Below are 17,789 nucleotides of genomic sequence, written 5' to 3'. Positions count from 1 at the left end.
TACGAGAATACCAAATTTAAAAATGCTCAGCAAATAGTTGCCAGGTACAATGGATGCATGTGTGAATGAGCAGTGATTCAGGGTATGTGGTATGTAGTTCAAATCCATATCTATGCCCGTATAATTTGCCTTCCATGATCCCAGCAAAAAACCTGCCACAGAAGGCAAGTTCATGTGCTTGATGCATAGCGAGGCCAAACAAACCTAAACGTCAGAGTTTGGAGCAGAGAAAGGTTTATTACAAGGGTCAAGCAGAGAGAACAGGTGGCTCATGCTCAAAACTGCCAAACTCCCCAACGGCTTTCGGGGAAGAGTTTTAATGGGCAAAATTTGGGATAAAGGCTGCAGGGTGTGTGACTTTTTTCTGATTGGTTGGTGGTAACATGGTGGTATTCTAGGAATCTTGTGCTCAGCCTGAAGTTACCAACCTCCTCCTGGGTGGGGGCCTTATTTCCTGCAGAAGAACCTGAAGATATAGTTATGTATATCCCTTGAGGTGAACCAGGACTCTCCTTTAATTTCTGCACTACTGTTTCTCGATTCCTCCTCCTTTGTTTCTGCATTCCCTTACTTCCCTGATTAGCAACCCTTTGAGTCTGCCCTTTGGTATTCAGGAAGGTCTAGGAGGCTGAAGCCTTTTTCCTACAAATAAGAAAAGGAGGACTGGAAAGGCTTTGTACCCAGGAAGGCCCCACAAGGTCCTGCTCCGTGTCAGGTAGGGGGGAATATGTGATTCCCTGTATTTTGGTACAGTTGTTGAAAAATAGGGCCTCTCATAGTTCTCACTTGTACTTTCTTAAACTACCTCCAGGAGTGAACTTTTTGGATCTTGTGAGGGCTACATCTTTTGCACTCTGTTGCAAGATGCCTCTTGTGTCCTTGGTTAAGCCATAGGTTTGAGCCACTATTGAGATTAATATAAGATCCTACTTATCGACACCAGAAATACATCTACGCGTGGAACAACTCCTACGGAGCACCTACTGAACGCTGGCAGAAGACCTCAGACCTCCCAAAAGGCAAGGAACCCCCCACGTACCTGGTTAGGGCAAAAGAAAAAACTAAACAGAAACAAAAGGATAGGGACGGGTCCTGCACCAGCGGGAGAGAGCTGTAAAGGAGGAAAAGTGTCCACACACTAGGAAGACCCTTCGCGGGTTGAGACTTCGGGAGGCGGAGTGGGGGAGCTTGGGAGCCGCGGAGGAGAGCACAGCAACAGGGGTGCGGAGGGCAAAGCGGACAGATTCCAGTGCAGAGGATCGGGCCGACCGGAACTCGCCAGCCGAGAGGCTTGTCTGCTCGCCCGCCGGGGCGGGCGGGACTGGGAGCTGAGGCTCCGGCTTTTGTCGGAGCGCCGGGAGAGGACTGAGGTTGGCGGCGTGAACACAGCCTGCAGGGCGTTAGTGCACCGCAGCTAGCCGGGAGAGAGTCCGGGGAAAAGTCTGGACCTGCCGAAGAGGCAAGAGACTTTTACGTCCCTCTTTGTTTCCTGGTGCACGAGGAGAGGGGATTAAGAACGCTGCTTGAGAGAGCTCCAGGGACGGGCGCTAGCCGCGGCTAGACGTGCGGAGCCCAGAGACATACATGAGACGCTAGGGCCGCTGCTGCCGCCACCAGGAGGCCTGTGTGCGAACACAGGTCACTAGCCACACGCCCTTCCGGGGAGCCTGTGCAGCCCGCCACTGCCGGGGTCCCGGGATCCAGGGACAACTCCCCCGGGAGAACGTACGGCGCGCATCAGGCTGCAACCTCTGCCGCCGCAGGCCCGCCCCACATTCCGTGACCCTCCCTACCCCCCGGCCTGAGTGAGCCAGAGCCTCCGAAACAGCGGCTCCTTTAACCCCGTCCTGTCTGAGCAAAGAACAGACGCCCTCCGGCGACCTACACGCACAGGCGGGGCCAGATCCAAAGCTGAGCCCCTGGGAACTGTGAGAACAAAGAAGAGAAAGGGAAATCTCTCCCAGCAGCCTCAGAAGCAGCGGATTAAAGCTCCACAATCAACTTGATATACCCTGCATCTGTGGAATACCTGAATAGACAACCAATCATCCCAAATTAAGGAGCCCTGTGGATGAAAGGCTCTTGGGGCTGCAGCCAGGAGTCAGTGCTGTGCCTCTGAGGTGGGAGAACCAACTTCAGGACACTGGTCCACAAGAGGCCTCCCAGCTGCACATAATATCAAACAGCAAAAATCTCCGAGAGATCTCCATCTCAACGACAGCACCCAGCTTCACTCAACGACCAGCAAGCTACAGTGCTGGACATCCTATGCCAAACAACTAGCAAGACAGGAACACAACCCCACCCATTAGCAGAGAGGCTGCCCAAAATCATAATAAGTCTACAGACATCCGAAAACACATCACCAGACGTGGACCTGCCCACCAGAAAGACAAGATCCAGCCTCATCCACCACAACACAGGCACTAGTCCCCTCCACCAGGAAGCCTACACAACCCACTGAACCAACCTTAGTCACTGGGGACAGACACAAAAAACAACAGGAACTACGAACCTTCAGCCTGCAAAAAAGGAGACCCCAAACACAGTAAGATAAGCAAAATGAAAAGACAGAAAAACACACAGCAGATGAAGGAGCAAGATAAAAACCCACCAGACCTAACAAATGAAGAGGAAATAGGCAGTCTACCTGAAAAAGAATTCAGAATAATGATAGTAAGGTTGATCCGAAATCTTGGAGATAGAATGGACAATAGAATGGACAAAATGCAAGAATCAGTTAACAAGGACCTAGAAGAACTAAAGATGAAACAAGCAATGATGAACAACACAATAAATGAAATTAAAAGTACTCTAGATGGGATCAATAGCAGAATAACTGAGGCAGAAGAACGGATAAGTGACCTGGAAGATAAAATAGTGGAAATAACTAATGCAGAGCAGAATAAAGAAAAAAGAATGAAAAGAACTGAGGACAGTCTCAGAGACCTCTGGGACAACATTAAACGCACCAACATTTGAATTATAGGGGTTCCAGAAGAAGAAGAGAAAAAGAAAGGGACTGAGAAAATATTTGAAGAGATTGTAGTTGAAAACTTCCCTAATATGGGAAAGGAAATAGTTAATCAAGTCCAGGAAGCACAGAGAGTCCCATACAGGATAAATCCAAGGAGAAATACGCCAAGACACATATTAATCAAACTGTCAAAAATTAAATACAAAGAAAACATATTAAAAGCAGCAAGGGAAAAACAACAAATAACACATAAGGGAATCCCCATAAGGTTAACAGCTGATCTCTCAGCAGAAACCCTACAAGCCAGAAGGGAGTGGCAGGACATACTGAAAGTGATGAAGGAGAAAAACCTGCAGCCAAGACTACTCTACCCAGCAAGGCTCTCATTCAGATTTGATGGAGAAATTAGAACCTTTACAGACAAGCAAAAGCTGAGAGAGTTCAGCACCACCAAACCAGCTTTACAACAAATGCTAAAGGATCTTCTCTAGGCAAGAAACACAAGAGAAGGAAAAGACCTATAATAACGAACCCAAAACAATTTAGAAAATGGGAATAGGAACACACATATCGATAATTACCTTAAATGTAAATGGACTAAATGCTCCCACCAAAAGACGCAGATCAGCTGAATGGATACAAAAACAAGACCCTTATATATGCTGTCTACAAGAGACCCACTTCAGACCTAGAGACACATACAGACTGAAAGTAAGGGGATGGAAAAAGATATTCCATGCAAATGGAAACCAAAAGAAAGCTGGAGTAGCAATTCTCATATCAGACAAAATAGACTTTAAAATAAAGACTATTACAAGGGACAAAGAAGGACACTACATAATGATCAAGGGATCGATCCAAGAAGAAGATATAACAATTGTAAGTATTTATGCACCCAACATAGGAGCACCTCAATACATAAGGCAAATACTAACAGCCATAAAAGGGGAAATCGACAGTAACACATTCATAGTAGGGGACTTTAACACCCCACTTTCACCCATGGACAGATCATCCTAAATGAAAATAAATAAGGAAACACAAGCTTTAAATGATACATTAAACAAGATGGACTTAATTGATATTTATAGGACACTCCATCCAAAATCAACAGAATACACATTTTTCTCAAGTGCCCATGGAACATTCTCCAGGATAGATCATATCTTAGGTCACAAATCAAGCCTTGGTAAATTTAAGAAAATTGAAATTGTATCAAGTATCTTTTCTGACCACAACGCCATGAGACTAGATATCAATTACAGGAAAAGATCTGTAAAAAATACAAACACATGGAGGCTAAACAATACACTACTTAATAATGAAGTGATCACTGAAGAAATCAAAGAGGAAATCAAAAAATACCTAGAAACAAATGACAATGGAGACACAACGACCCAAAACCTATGGGATGCAGCAAAAGCAGTTCTAAGGGGGAAGTTTATAGCAATACAAGCCCACCTTAAGAAGCAGGAAACATCTCGAATAAACAACCTAACCTTGCACCTCAAGCAATTAGAGAAAGAAGAACAAAAAAACCCCAAAGTTAGCAGGAGGAAAGAAATCGTAAAAATCAGATCAGAAATAAATGAAAAAGAAATGAAGGAAACGATAGCAAAGATCAATAAAACTAAAAGCTGGTTCTTTGAAAGGATAAACAAAATTGATAAACCATTAGCTAGACTCATCAAGAAAAAAGGGAGAAGACTCAAATCAATAGAATTAGAAATGAAAAAGGAGAAGTAACAACTGACACTGCAGAAATACAAAAGATCATGAGAGATTACTACAAGCAACTCTATGCCAATAAAATGGACAACCTGGAAGAAATGGACAAATTCTTAGAAAGGCACAACCTGCCAAGACTGAATCAGGAAGAAATAGATTAAAAATCTTCCAACAAGCAAAAGCCCAGGACCAGATGGCTTCACAGGCGAATTCTATCAAACATTTAGAGAAGAGCTATCACCTATCCTTCTCAGACTCTTCCAAAATATAGCAGAGGGAGGAACACTCCCCAACTCATTCTACAAGGCCACCATCACCCTGATACCAAAACCAGACAAGGATGTCACAAAGAAAGAAAACTACAGGCCAATATCACTGATGAACATAGATGCAAAGATCCTCAACAAAATACTAGCAAACAGAATCCAACAGCACATTAAACGGATCATACACCATGATCAAGTGGGGTTTATTCCAGGAATGCAAGGATTCTTCAATATACGCAAATCAATCAACGTGATACACCATATTAACAAATTGAAGGAGAAAAACCATATGATCATCTCAATAGATGCAGAGAAAGCTTTTGACAAAATTCAACACCCATTTATGATAAAAACCCTGCAGAAAGTAGGCATAGAGGGAACTTTCCTCAACATAATAAAGGCCATATATGACAAACCCACAGCCAACATCATCCTCAATGGTGAAAAACTGAAAGCATTTCCACTAAGATCAGGAACAAGACAAGGTTGCCCACTCTCACCACTCTTATTCAACATAGTTTTGGAAGTTTTAGCCACAGCAATCAGAGAAGAAAAGGAAATAAAAGGAATCCAAATCGGAAAAGAAGAAGTAAAGCTGTCACTGTTTGCAGATGACATGATCCTATACATAGAGAATCCTAAAGATGCTACCAGAAAACTACTAGAGCTAATCAATGAATTTGGTAAAGTAGCAGGATACAAAATTAATGCACAGAAATCTCTGGCATTCCTATACACTAAGGATGAAAAATCTGAAAGTGAAATCAAGAAAACACTCCCATTTACCATTGCAAAAAAAAGAATAAAATACCTAGGAATAAACCTACCTAAGGAGACAAAAGACCTGTATGCAGAAAATTATAAGACACTGATGAAAGAAATTAAAAATGATACAAATAGATGGACAGATATACCATGTTCTTGGATTGGAAGAATCAACATTGTGAAAATGACTCTACTACCCAAAGCAATCTACAGATTCAATGCAATCCCTATCAAACTACCACTGGCATTTTTCACAGAACTAGAACAAAAAATTTCACAATTTGTATGGAAACACAAAAGACCCCGAATAGCCAAAGCAATCTTGAGAACGAAAAATGGAGCTGGAGGAATCAGGCTTCCTGACTTCAGACTATACTACAAAGCTACAGTAATCAAGACAGTATGGTACTGGCACAAAAACAGAAATATAGATCAATGGAACAGGATAGAAAGCCCGGAGATAAACCCACGCACATATGGTCACCTTATCTTTGACAAAGGAGGCAGAAATGTACAGTGGAGAAAGGACAGCCTATTCAATAAGTGGTGCTGGGAAAACTGGACAGCTACATGTAAAAGTATGAGATTAGATCACTCCCTAACACCATACACAAAAATAAGCTCAAAATGGATTAAAGACCTAAATGTAAGGCCAGAAACTATCAAACTCTTAGAGGAAAACATAGGCAGAACACTCTATGACATAAATCACAGCAAGGTCCTTTTTGACCCACCTCTTAGAGAAATGGAAATAAAAACAAAAGTAAACAAATGGGACCTAATGAAACTTAAAAGCTTTTGCACAGCAAAGGAAACCATAAAGAAGACAAAAAGACAACCCTCAGAATGGGAGAAAATATTTGCAAATGAAGCAACTGACAAAGGATTAATCTCCAAAATTTATAAGCAGCTCATGCAGCTTAATAACAAAAAAACAAACAACCCAATCCAAAAATGGGCAGAAGACCTAAATAGACATTTCTCCAAAGAAGATATACAGAGTGCCAACAAACACATGAAAGAATGCTCAACATCACTAATCATTAGAGAAATGCAAATCAAAACGACAATGAGATATCATCTCACACCAGTCAGAATGGCCATCATCAAAAAATCTAGAAACAATAAATGCTGGAGAGGGTGTGGAGAAAAGGGAACCCTCTTACACTGTTGGTGGGAATGTAAATTGATACAGCCACTGTGGAGAACAGTATGGAGCTTCCTTAAAAAGCTACAAATAGAACTACCATATGACCCAGCAATCCCACTACTGGGCATATACCCTGAGAAAACCATAATTCAAAAAGAGTCATGTACCAAAATGTTCATTGCAGCTCTATTTACAATAGCCCAGAGATGGAAACAACCTAAGTGTCCATCATCGGATGAATGGATAAAGAAGATGTGGCACATATATACAATGGAATATTACTCAGCCATAAAAAGAGACGAAATTGAGCTATTTGTAATGAGGTGGATAGACCTAGAGTCTGTCATACAGAGTGAAGTAAGTCAGAAAGAGAGAGACAAATACCGTATGCTAACACATATATATGGAATTTAAGAAAAAAAAATGTCATGAAAAACCTAGGGGTGAAACAGGAATAAAGACACAGACTTACTAGAGAATGGACTTGAGGCTATGGGGAGGGGGAAGGGTAAACGGTGACAAAGCGATAAAGAGGCATGGACATATATACACTACCAAACGTAAGGTAGATAGCTAGTGGGAAGTAGCCGCATAGCACAGGGAGATCAGCTCGGTGCTTTGTGACCGCCTGGAGGGGTGGGATAGGGAGGGTGGGAGGGAGGGAGACGCAAGCGGGAAGAGATATGGGAACATATGTATATATGTAACTGATTCATTTTGTTGTGAAGCTGAAACTAACATACCATTGTAAAGCAATTATACTCCAATAAAGATGTTTTAAAAAAAAAAAAAATCCTACTTATCTATGGCCAGACCATGGATCCTTTGAATTGGCTATATTTAAAATATTAGGTTAATTAACAAGAGAATGTAAAAAGATCGAGAGGAGACTCACAGGACTTGTTCCAGCAGGGTGGAAATCTTTAGATTATTATGAAGAAATTGGATGAATAAAAGACATTGATGGGATTTTAATACAGCACTACCAGAGGCTGGGTGGACTAAAGAGATGTCCTACTGGTCTTCCAACAATAAAGGGCCCCAAACAAGTCTGCTCTATTTATTCCATTTGGAAAAAAAAAAAGGACAGGTCAGGAAGCAAATTCAGTAGAAACACCTGACACAAAACAGTAAGTCTCACTTTGCCGCCCTTATATTTCCTTCTACTTTTCAGGGCTCTGCAATCAGATTTGCCAGCTGCAGGCCTTACTATTCAATGTCCCTTGCAGATGTATCTTAGATCTCCACCCAAATAATTCATGTCCCAGGGATAGCAGAATATCTTTTATGGTTGGTTCTTCCCCTGGACATTCTGGCTGCAACTCAATTTTTGAGGAATTGGAAGCAACTCTCTTTGTCTTGCGAATCTCTGTAAGACCAGGGTTATTGCTCTAGAGGCAATTCAAAGCCCTACCAAGCCCCAAACATCCCCATTCATCTCAATACCTGTAGGCACTGGGACTTTGGAAACAGAACTGTCCTATACTTAAGAAAAAAAAAATTTTTTAAATAAGTATCCTAGACCTCTAATAGTAGGCAAATATGCTCCAAAAACTCCTTCTTGGAAAAACTCGAATACTTTTTCTTTGCCTTTGTGATGTAGGTTTTCTACCCCCATCTTCTGTAGGACCTAAGAGCCATTCTTTGAAAGGCAAAATTTAAGAAAATAATTCTGTTCAAGAAAAAAAACCAAACAAACAAAACAACACGGTGGGAGGGCTTGTGTTTGGAAATTGGGCAAATGAAAAAATCTTAAGTGTCTGTATGTTTGCTATGTGTGTCTATATATGTGTGCTATAGATGTGTAATATTTTTTCTACCTCCAGACGGTACTGCCAAAATTAATTTATAAAAAGCTTCATTTAGTTGGTTTGAAGGCAATGCTTGTGTTAGAGGAAACACTGATCAAAACCACCTGCCCTGACCAGGCCCAGTAGTAACCACTTGCATGAGTTATCTTACAACAGGAGGTCCTGGTAAGGAACGCGGAACTAACAAGCTACCACCAACCAGAAGAATTCGGGAAAGGTCAAAAGGAGAGAGGAGGAGACTCCAGTCCATATGTCCTACCAACCTCCCAGCATCCTTCTTGCTGGAATCCATCTTGGCTGAGTGATGCGCATGCCACCAGGAAGGACCCTGCGTCAGAATGATTGGCCAGAGACAACCCAGAAACTAACCCCATCACCATAAAACCCAAGACTGCGAGCAGAGTGGCAGAGCAGTCCTCCTGGGTTCCCTTACTCTGTTGCTCTCCGCCTGAGCACCCCTTCCCAATAAAGTCCCTTGCTTTGTCAGCATGCATGTCTCCTTGTACAATTCATTTCCAAGTGTTAGACAAGAGCCCACTCTCCGGCCCTGGAAGGGGTCCCCTTTCCTCCAACATTTGTAAGTATTGAGTATTCTAAAACTGTTAGTTTTTCTCCTGTTAACCTATTTTATGTCAATTTAATGTTTAGGCCAGCCAAAAAAACCTAGAAAGGGGGAATAAAACATTTTCCTCCCCTATAGTGCAATCTCCACCTACTCAAAGACAGCACTCCTTCAATTGTATCCTCTGACTCTTGCATCACCAATTGTTCCATCTCTACTGTATCATTGCAAGGTCTTCCAAACATGCTATAGTATTTCTTACTTTAAACAGAAATGGTCCTTACATCCCTTTATAGTTACTTCTCTGTTCCCATTTGCAGTGAAACTCCCCACTGAATGTGTTTTATTTCTATTCAGAACCTCTTGGACTCACTAGTGAAGTTTTTTCCTAACCACACCATCACAAATGACCTCCAGATAGTAAGTACAATTTTCAATTCTCAACTAATATCTTACTAAAGCAATCAGAATCAACTGACAGAACTGATTATAATTTCCTCTTGAAACTTTTTTTTTTCCACTTATTTTTGAGTCATTATTCTTATTCTCCTTCCACTTCATTGGATGCTTTTCAGACTTCATTGTTGGTTCCTCTTCCTCCTCTTCTTGACTTCTCAACTTTGGATAGTACTGGTCCTAGTCCTCTGAACTCTTCTCCTTTATATACATTTACATCCTAGGTAACATCATAACCTCCCATGACTTTAAATAATATTTATATTGATGACAACCAAATGTATATATTCAACTCAAAACTCTCCTGTATTCTAAATTTGAAAATAAGATTCTCTACTCAACATTTCTATTTCAATGTCCACATCTCCAATGTAATATGTCCCCAAACAAACTCTTGATTTCCCTTATTGAAAGTCTTTCTTAACCCCCAAAAGACATTTCCATTCTTTCAATTTTTCTAGGCAAAAATCATGGAATCCTCCAACATTTATATACTTTTATACTCCAGTTTCTTTTTATCTTTACCTCCTGTGAGTTCTGTCCATTGTCACTGCTATCAGCCTGATCTAAACATTTGTAACCTGATCTAAACATTCTTACCTGGGCATTTGTAGTAGTTCTTTAATTGCTCTCCCTGATTCCACTCTGGCTCCATCCTCTCCACTGTCTAGTCTCCTCAAGGTAGCCATAGTTATAATTTTAAAACATAAGTCACATCATATAAATATTCATCTCAGAACTCTCCATTCATCTCATTCAGAATAAGAGAACTTATAATGGTCTACAAGATTGTATATGATATAGTTCCTTGAGAGCTCTCTGATACCATCTCCTAGTACTCTCTCCTTTGCTCATTCTTCTCCAGCCATGATGACCTACTTGATATTCACCAAACATGATGAACCTGTTTCTGCCCTAGGTTCTTTTGCATCTACTATTTCCTCTGATATAACACTCTTGCAAAGCGCTTAGCTTTCATTCACTTTCATCGGGTCTCTGAACAAATGTCACTTTATCAGTGAAGTCTTATCATACCACCTTATATAAAATAACATCCTGTAACTCTCTATTCTCCTTTACCATGTCTTACTTTTCTTCAAAGCACTTATTGCACCTCACATATCATATAGTCATTTGTTTACACTTTTATGTCTGTCTCCTCAACACAAAAATGTAACATGCTAGTGACTTGCACTTTGTTTCATTCCTATAGATTCAGTTCCTAGGACAGTGAATGGTGCATGATAAATGTTAAACAGAGATGTTGAATGATGATTGAATAAGTAAACTGAAGAGGGAATTTTTTGGCACACTGCAAGAGATTTCAGGCCTTATTAAATAGTTGTATAGTAAGTTTCTTTGGGTACAGTTTTTCTACCAGCAATATAGCAGTACAATAACATGTCAAAATGTATACAACTAAATCTCTGCCAAGTCTAAATGGACATTAAAACTTGAACAAAAAATACATATTTTAAATAAATCTATATATTTAGAACTATATATTACTAATCCCATGGGGTATATGTATTTGAAAATTCTATGAATGCTTTGGAAAACACAACTTGAAATGATTTTATTTTTTCCTCTTCTTCTTTTTTTTTTTTGCTACAGGGTTTGCTATTGATGACTCCTTTCTCTTTCAGCACTTCCAAACAATCTGTGTAACAATCCAGGCTAGATTTTATTATGGTGTTTTTGTTACCACCCTTTAATTTTGGAAATAAGTGAGTTTAATTTGAATATTGCTGCATTTATCCACCACCTTCCTTTAAGTAACTCTGATTCTCCATGATTGTAAAACCAGTATTAATTATAGTGGAACTGCCATAAAATCAACACTGTTCATCAGTAGTTTATGATGTAATTTATAAAAGGCATGAAAAATAAATTCACTGAAAATAGCAAAGGATTTAGGTACTGTGTAGATTATTAGCTTTGAATTCCCTCTTATTTTCTTGTGATTATGATTTTACTATTGTGTGCTCACATCTGTGAGAACTGTTGGAACAAAAGTTCAAAGACAGTGATATTGGATTGAAGGTCTCTACACCATCTGCCCAGGTGACATCATTTACACTCTATGTGTGTACTGGGGTGTATTTTTCCCAAAAGACTTGTGTTCGATTTTTCCTGGTACTCTCAGAAGTACCATCCTAACTAGATGATTTGGGGATGTAAACATTCAGGCTGTAAACACAGGAGAGTGAGTGTGACTAGTGCCTTTGAAATTCTAGGGAGGAGCTTGCTTATTTATTTATTTATTTATTTAAATCCACTATCCAGAGCTCACAAGAAAATCTGTCTATTTCTCTTAGTTCATGATTTTCCTCAAAATATAGCTTTTCCTGGGTCCAGATTTGTGAAGAATGGTTTCTCTTCTGTCTCACCAGCTAGCTTAAGCCCCAGGCTCAGGCTGTAATGCCTCCCTCTCTTCCCCCCTCTGCACTTTCTATACATGGAAGCTCTAAGCACCAAGGCTTAAAGCTATCAGGGTATTTTGACAATTCTCCCACTTAGTACTTTCCTGGTTGACTGTTCTTGCTTCATTGCTAGTTTCAAATGATTCTCCTACTCTCAGTCTCTTTCATTACTTAAAAATAATGTTTTTAAACTTTTGTATGTCTTACAGGCAGTGAGTCTGGGAATCTCCAATCCAATATATTACTCTAAACAGAAATCCCTCCTCTTAATTTCCCCTTTAAAATACTTTGTTTACTTTTATATTTGCATATACTTTTCATTAATGAAATAAATTGAGGTAAAAGAGAAATTAGGATAGTTCTGTCCTGAGTTAATTTTCTGATAACAGAATTTTTTTCTTATCCAGGAAGAATGATTTTGAATAGCTTGTTGTATTCTATGGCTGCTAATTGCAGGAAACATGAGAAAAATTCTAATTGTTGCAAAAATATTGATGGTCATTGGACTGAGAAAATTCCTGTGACTGGGGATAAATGGGGATTCCAGAATAAACTGAGGAAAAATTCATAGACAGTGACTCTCAATTGTTCATTATAGCCAGGGCTCTTTGAAATCTCTGGCTTACATAATAAAATATTCTGATATACCAGATATCAGGCACAAGATAATGAGATTATATTTTAAAAAGTATATATGGATAGGATAACTATCCACTTCTCTTACTATAGATTTACCACGAATCATATTAAATAATTACAAAAGTTCCAATTCCTACAGTAAGACCAATTATACATTTTTAGTTCTGGAAATTAAGTAAAATTAGCTTTCCTTAGATCCTTTTACAACTTTTGAAATATACTAATTTTTATTCCACTGGTGAAGCAAGAATTTCAGATATTGACCTCTTGTAGTTCTTATTTTAACTTTCTGTGCTACACAAAGATATTAAACTACAATGGATAAGTTACAACTACAATGAATAAGTTACAACTACAATTAAAGTAGTTTGTTAACTTAAAAGCAAGGTTGATACCAGGCTGATATTAACCTATGATCTTTAAAATAACTGACAAGATAATGAAACTATAAATTCCTGAGAAAATACTAAAAGGGTAGAGTGCAACTTTAGAATTTCTTAACTATTCTGTATACTCTAAAATATCAGTAAATTACTGAACATTTACAGACATATATTATTTAAATTTTCTTAAACCTTTGAATATATTTCTTACAATAGAAAAATGCTTTGCTTTATCACAAAATTATTTCTCTGTTTCAAAAATGATTCAGAATAATGATTATCAATCATTTATAAATGTGAATCATATATCATATGTATCTCATTTACTTTCTCTTTCTCTACCTTTCTCTATTTTTCTCTATGTATACACTCTTTGGTATATTTAATTTAGGAAATAAACAGATATTTCATAACATTTATTCACTCATACCATTTAATGTATGCTACATGTTAAAGAATGAAATTAAAACATTCTCTAACAACATATACAAAAATAAGCTCAAAATGGATTAAGGATCTAAATGTAAGACTGGATACTATAAAACTCCTAGAGGAAAACATAGGCAGAACACTCTTTGACATAAATCACAGCAATATTTTTTTGGATCTGTCTCCTAAAGTGAAGGAAATACAAGCAAAAATAAATAAATGGGACCAAATTAAACTTAAAAGCTTTTGCAAAGCAAAGGAAACCATCGACAAAAAGAAAAACTACTGAATGGGAGAAAATATTTGCAAATGACTTGACTGATAAGGAATTAATATCAAACATATATAAATAGCTCATACAACTCAAGATCAAAAAAACCCAAACAATCCAATGAAAAAATGTGCAGAAGAACTGAATAGACATTTTTCCAAAGAGGAAATGAAGATGGCCAACAGGCACATGAAAAGATGCTCAACATCTCTAATCATCAGGGTAACATAAATTAAAACCACAGTGAGATATAACCTCACGCCTGTCAGAATAGCTATTAGCAAAAAGAACACAAATAACAAATGTTGGTGAGGATGTAGAGAAAAGGGAACTCTCTTACACTGTTGGTGGGGATGTAAATTGGTGCAGCCATTGTGTAAAAAAGTACGGAGGTTTCTCAAAAAACTAAAAATAGAACTACCATATGACCTCACAATTCCACTCCTGGGCATATAATGAAAAAAAATAAAAATAAAAACAAAATCTCTAATTCAAAAAGATACATACACTGCAATGTTCATAGAAGCATTATTTACAACTGCCAAGATATGGAAGCAACTTACATGTTGATCGACAGATGAATGGATGAGGAAGAAATTACACACACACACACACACACACACACACACACAAACACACACACACACACAAACCCACACACACACAATGGAACACTACTCAGCCATAAAAAGAACAAAATTTTGCCATTTGCAGCAAAATGGATGGACTTGCAGGGCATTATGCTAAGCAAAACAGGTCAGACAAAGACAAATATTGTATGATATCATGTATATGTGGAATCTAAAAAATACAACAAACTAGTGAATATAACAAAAAAGAAGCACACTCACAGATATAGAGAACAAACTGGTATTACCAGTGGGGAGGGGGAAGTGGGAGGGGCAATATAGGGGTAGGAAAGTAAGAGGTACAAACTATTAGGTGTAAAATAAGCTATAAGGATATATTGTACAACACATCTAAGTTGTCACACTTATGCACATAAAATTTTTGTAGCATTCTTTATTATCTTTTAACAGTTTCTGGTGTCTCTAGCAATACACTTCTTTCATTGTTTTAAATCTGTGAGTGTGTGTGTGTGTGTGTGTGTGTAAATTTAAGTTCTACTCTCTTAGCAAATTTCAATTATACAATACAGTGTTATAAACTGTAGTCATCATGTTTTACATTAGCTCCTCAGAACTCTTTTCACCTCTTTCATTTCTGATATTAGTAATTTGTATCTTCACCCATTTTTTTTTTTTATTGGTCAGTCTTCCTAGAGGTTTATTTTTCCTCTCTTTTTCACTCTACCTATTCTCTTTTCCTGACTTTTTTATATTATTATTTAATTTAATTTATCTACTGGATTTTTTTGCTCTATTTGTGTAGGTTTTCCCCCAGTGGTTGCTCTGGGGATTACAAACAATATAATTAACTTTTCAGTCTACTTAGATCAATAGCTTACCAAAAGAACAAGAAAACCTTATCACTATATGGATCATTTTATCCTTCCCCTTTTACGCTATAGTTTTCTTACATTTTACCTCTATATACATTGAAACTCCTATCAGAAAATGTTATATTCTTTTCTTTCAACACTCAAATTTATTTTAAACACATCAAGAAGAATATAGCCTATTATATTTGCCCAGATATTTACAATTATTTCACTTTTTCTTCTTTCTAATGTTCCAAGTTCCTTTCTGCTCTCACTTCCCTTCTATATGAAGAATTTCTTTTAGCAAACCTTTTAGAGAAGTTTTATAGTCCACGAGTTCTCTTGATTTTCTCTTATTTGAGAATATCATTATTTCACCATCACTTCTAAAGGATATTTTTAATGAATGTAACATTCTGGGATAACACTTCTTGTCTTTCACCACTTGAGAAATATGCAATTTCCTTCTGGCATCTATGGTTTCTTGTGAGAAATATGCAGTGATTTGAATTATTGATCCCTATAGGTGATGTGTTCTTTTTTGTCTAGCTGATCTAAAGGTTTTTTTCCCTTTGTATTTAGTTTTTAGTAGTTATATTATGATATGGCTTGGCATGGGTTTCTTTGGGTTCACCAAATTTCTTGGGATTCACCAAACTTTTTGAATTAATATGTTTCTGGGTTTGTTTGTTTTTTTTTTGGCTATATTTGGTAAATTTAAAGCCATTATTTCTTCAAATATTTTCTCAGCACTGCACTTTTTCTTCCCTTTTAGGACTTCAATAACACAAATGTTGAATCTTTGTTATTATTCCGCAAGTCCCTAAGGCTTTCCGTTAATCCTTTTTTTTTTTTTAAGGATTTTTTTTTTCTCCCTGTTGTTCAGTTTGGATACTTTCTTTTGATCTATTTCACACTGACTTACTCTTTCCTCTGCCATCTCCATTCTGCTATTGAGCCCATCCAGTGAGTTTCCAAATTTAAATTATTGTATTTCTCAGTTCTAAAATTTCCATTTGGTTCTTTTTTATATCTTCTATTTCTCTGCTGAAGCTTTCTATATTCTCATTTATTTTAAGAGTGTTTGTGATTGCTTGTTGAAACATTTTTATAAGAGCTGCTTTAGAGTCATTGTCAGATAATTCTAACATTTGTGTCATCCCAGCATTTGTATCAGTTGATTGTCCTTTCTCATGTAAATTAAGATTTCCCTGTTTCTTTGTAAACCAAGTAATTTTGAATTGTATCCCACATATTTTGAATAGTATGTTATGAGATTCTGGGTCTTACTTAAATCCTCTGGATTTAAGTAAGTACTTTGTTTTATTATAGAAGGTATTGAATAATTTAAGTTCAGGTCATAAGTTTCAAGCCACTCTTTCCATGTTGTGGTTCCAGTGTCAGGTCAGTTACCAGACTTTTGAGATGTTATTTGGATTTGTCCTGCATGTGTGCTATCCACATAGTAGATACTGGGTGGTGCCTATCTGCTAGTTCAGTTCTCAATCTGTTATTCTAATAGCTATTAGATGAATGCACACAAATCTCAGGGGTAAATCTGGGAGTTCATAAACAATTTTATGAAGTAGCTTTCCTCAGCTTCTCTCTCTCCGTAACCTGCCTAGAACTTTCCAGTTTCCTGGAGTCACCTATTTGGTCTTCTGACCAGAAATCTGGGGCTCCATTTATCCCACTCTTTTGTACAATTCTACAATTGCTCTGCATCTAGAACAAGTAGTGAGAGGGCAGAAAGAAAAATAAAATAAAATAATTGGGCTCATCCTACCTGCTTGGTAACACAGCTCCACCAGTCAGAGAGGAAGATTCTCCCAGGGTCCTACTGCAACCACTGCTGCCACCACCATCACAGGATTCATTGGGCACTGTGAGTGACAGGATAGAGAGGAGGAAAAATACAAAGAAATAGAAGATATTTCTGCATTTTCTCTGATATTAGGTGTTCCCTTTTCTGTTCCTCAAGCTAGAATTAAGACTTTCTCCTGGACCTCTCTCTCTCTGTCCCAGTGGCCACTTCCAGTTTTCAAGCATCATTGAGATCAGATCAAGGGATACTACTTCAAATTCTTGTCTTCTTACCTGATACACTTACATTATTTACTTTCTGTGTCTTCAAATCATTGCTTCTTACATTCTGTCATCCTGTCAACTTTCTATCTTCACTCAAATAAACACAGTAGAGAGTATGCCTACTCCATCTTACCTGGTGCTAGAACATTGCTTCTCTCAGTCTGTTTTTTGATCTGTAGGAACTTTATTTCTGTTGTTTCTATCAATATCTTATTCTATAGCTAACCCTGAAGCCTCTCTTCCCAACCCCACTCTCATTTCTCATGCCTCTCTCAGACATCCTATCTATCTGGACTTTTCAAGTTTTTCTTTCCATTGGACATTCCATACTAATTTCTCGCTAGAGAGGAGGTGCTCAGAGTATACTCAAATTCACTGGCAGTCCAGTCCCCTCTGGGAT

The 17,789-nt window shown here is 38.1% G+C and overlaps 1 long non-coding RNA gene across 1 annotated transcript in view; it reads right to left on the bottom strand.

Annotated features, from left to right (window-relative positions):
- The window catches only part of LOC137211093 (uncharacterized), a 191,420-nt gene that overhangs the window by 90,706 nt on the left and 82,925 nt on the right, over positions 1-17,789 (bottom strand). Inside the window, exon 2 of the long non-coding RNA XR_010936884.1 lies at positions 17,088-17,184. This is a non-coding gene — a long non-coding RNA (uncharacterized lncRNA). The remainder of the gene's footprint in view (positions 1-17,087; positions 17,185-17,789) is intronic.

Source organism: Pseudorca crassidens, chromosome 2 (assembly GCF_039906515.1).
Source record: "Pseudorca crassidens isolate mPseCra1 chromosome 2, mPseCra1.hap1, whole genome shotgun sequence".
Taxonomy (NCBI): domain Eukaryota; kingdom Metazoa; phylum Chordata; class Mammalia; order Artiodactyla; family Delphinidae; genus Pseudorca; species Pseudorca crassidens.
This window is presented reverse-complemented; position numbering and strand designations above follow the sequence as displayed.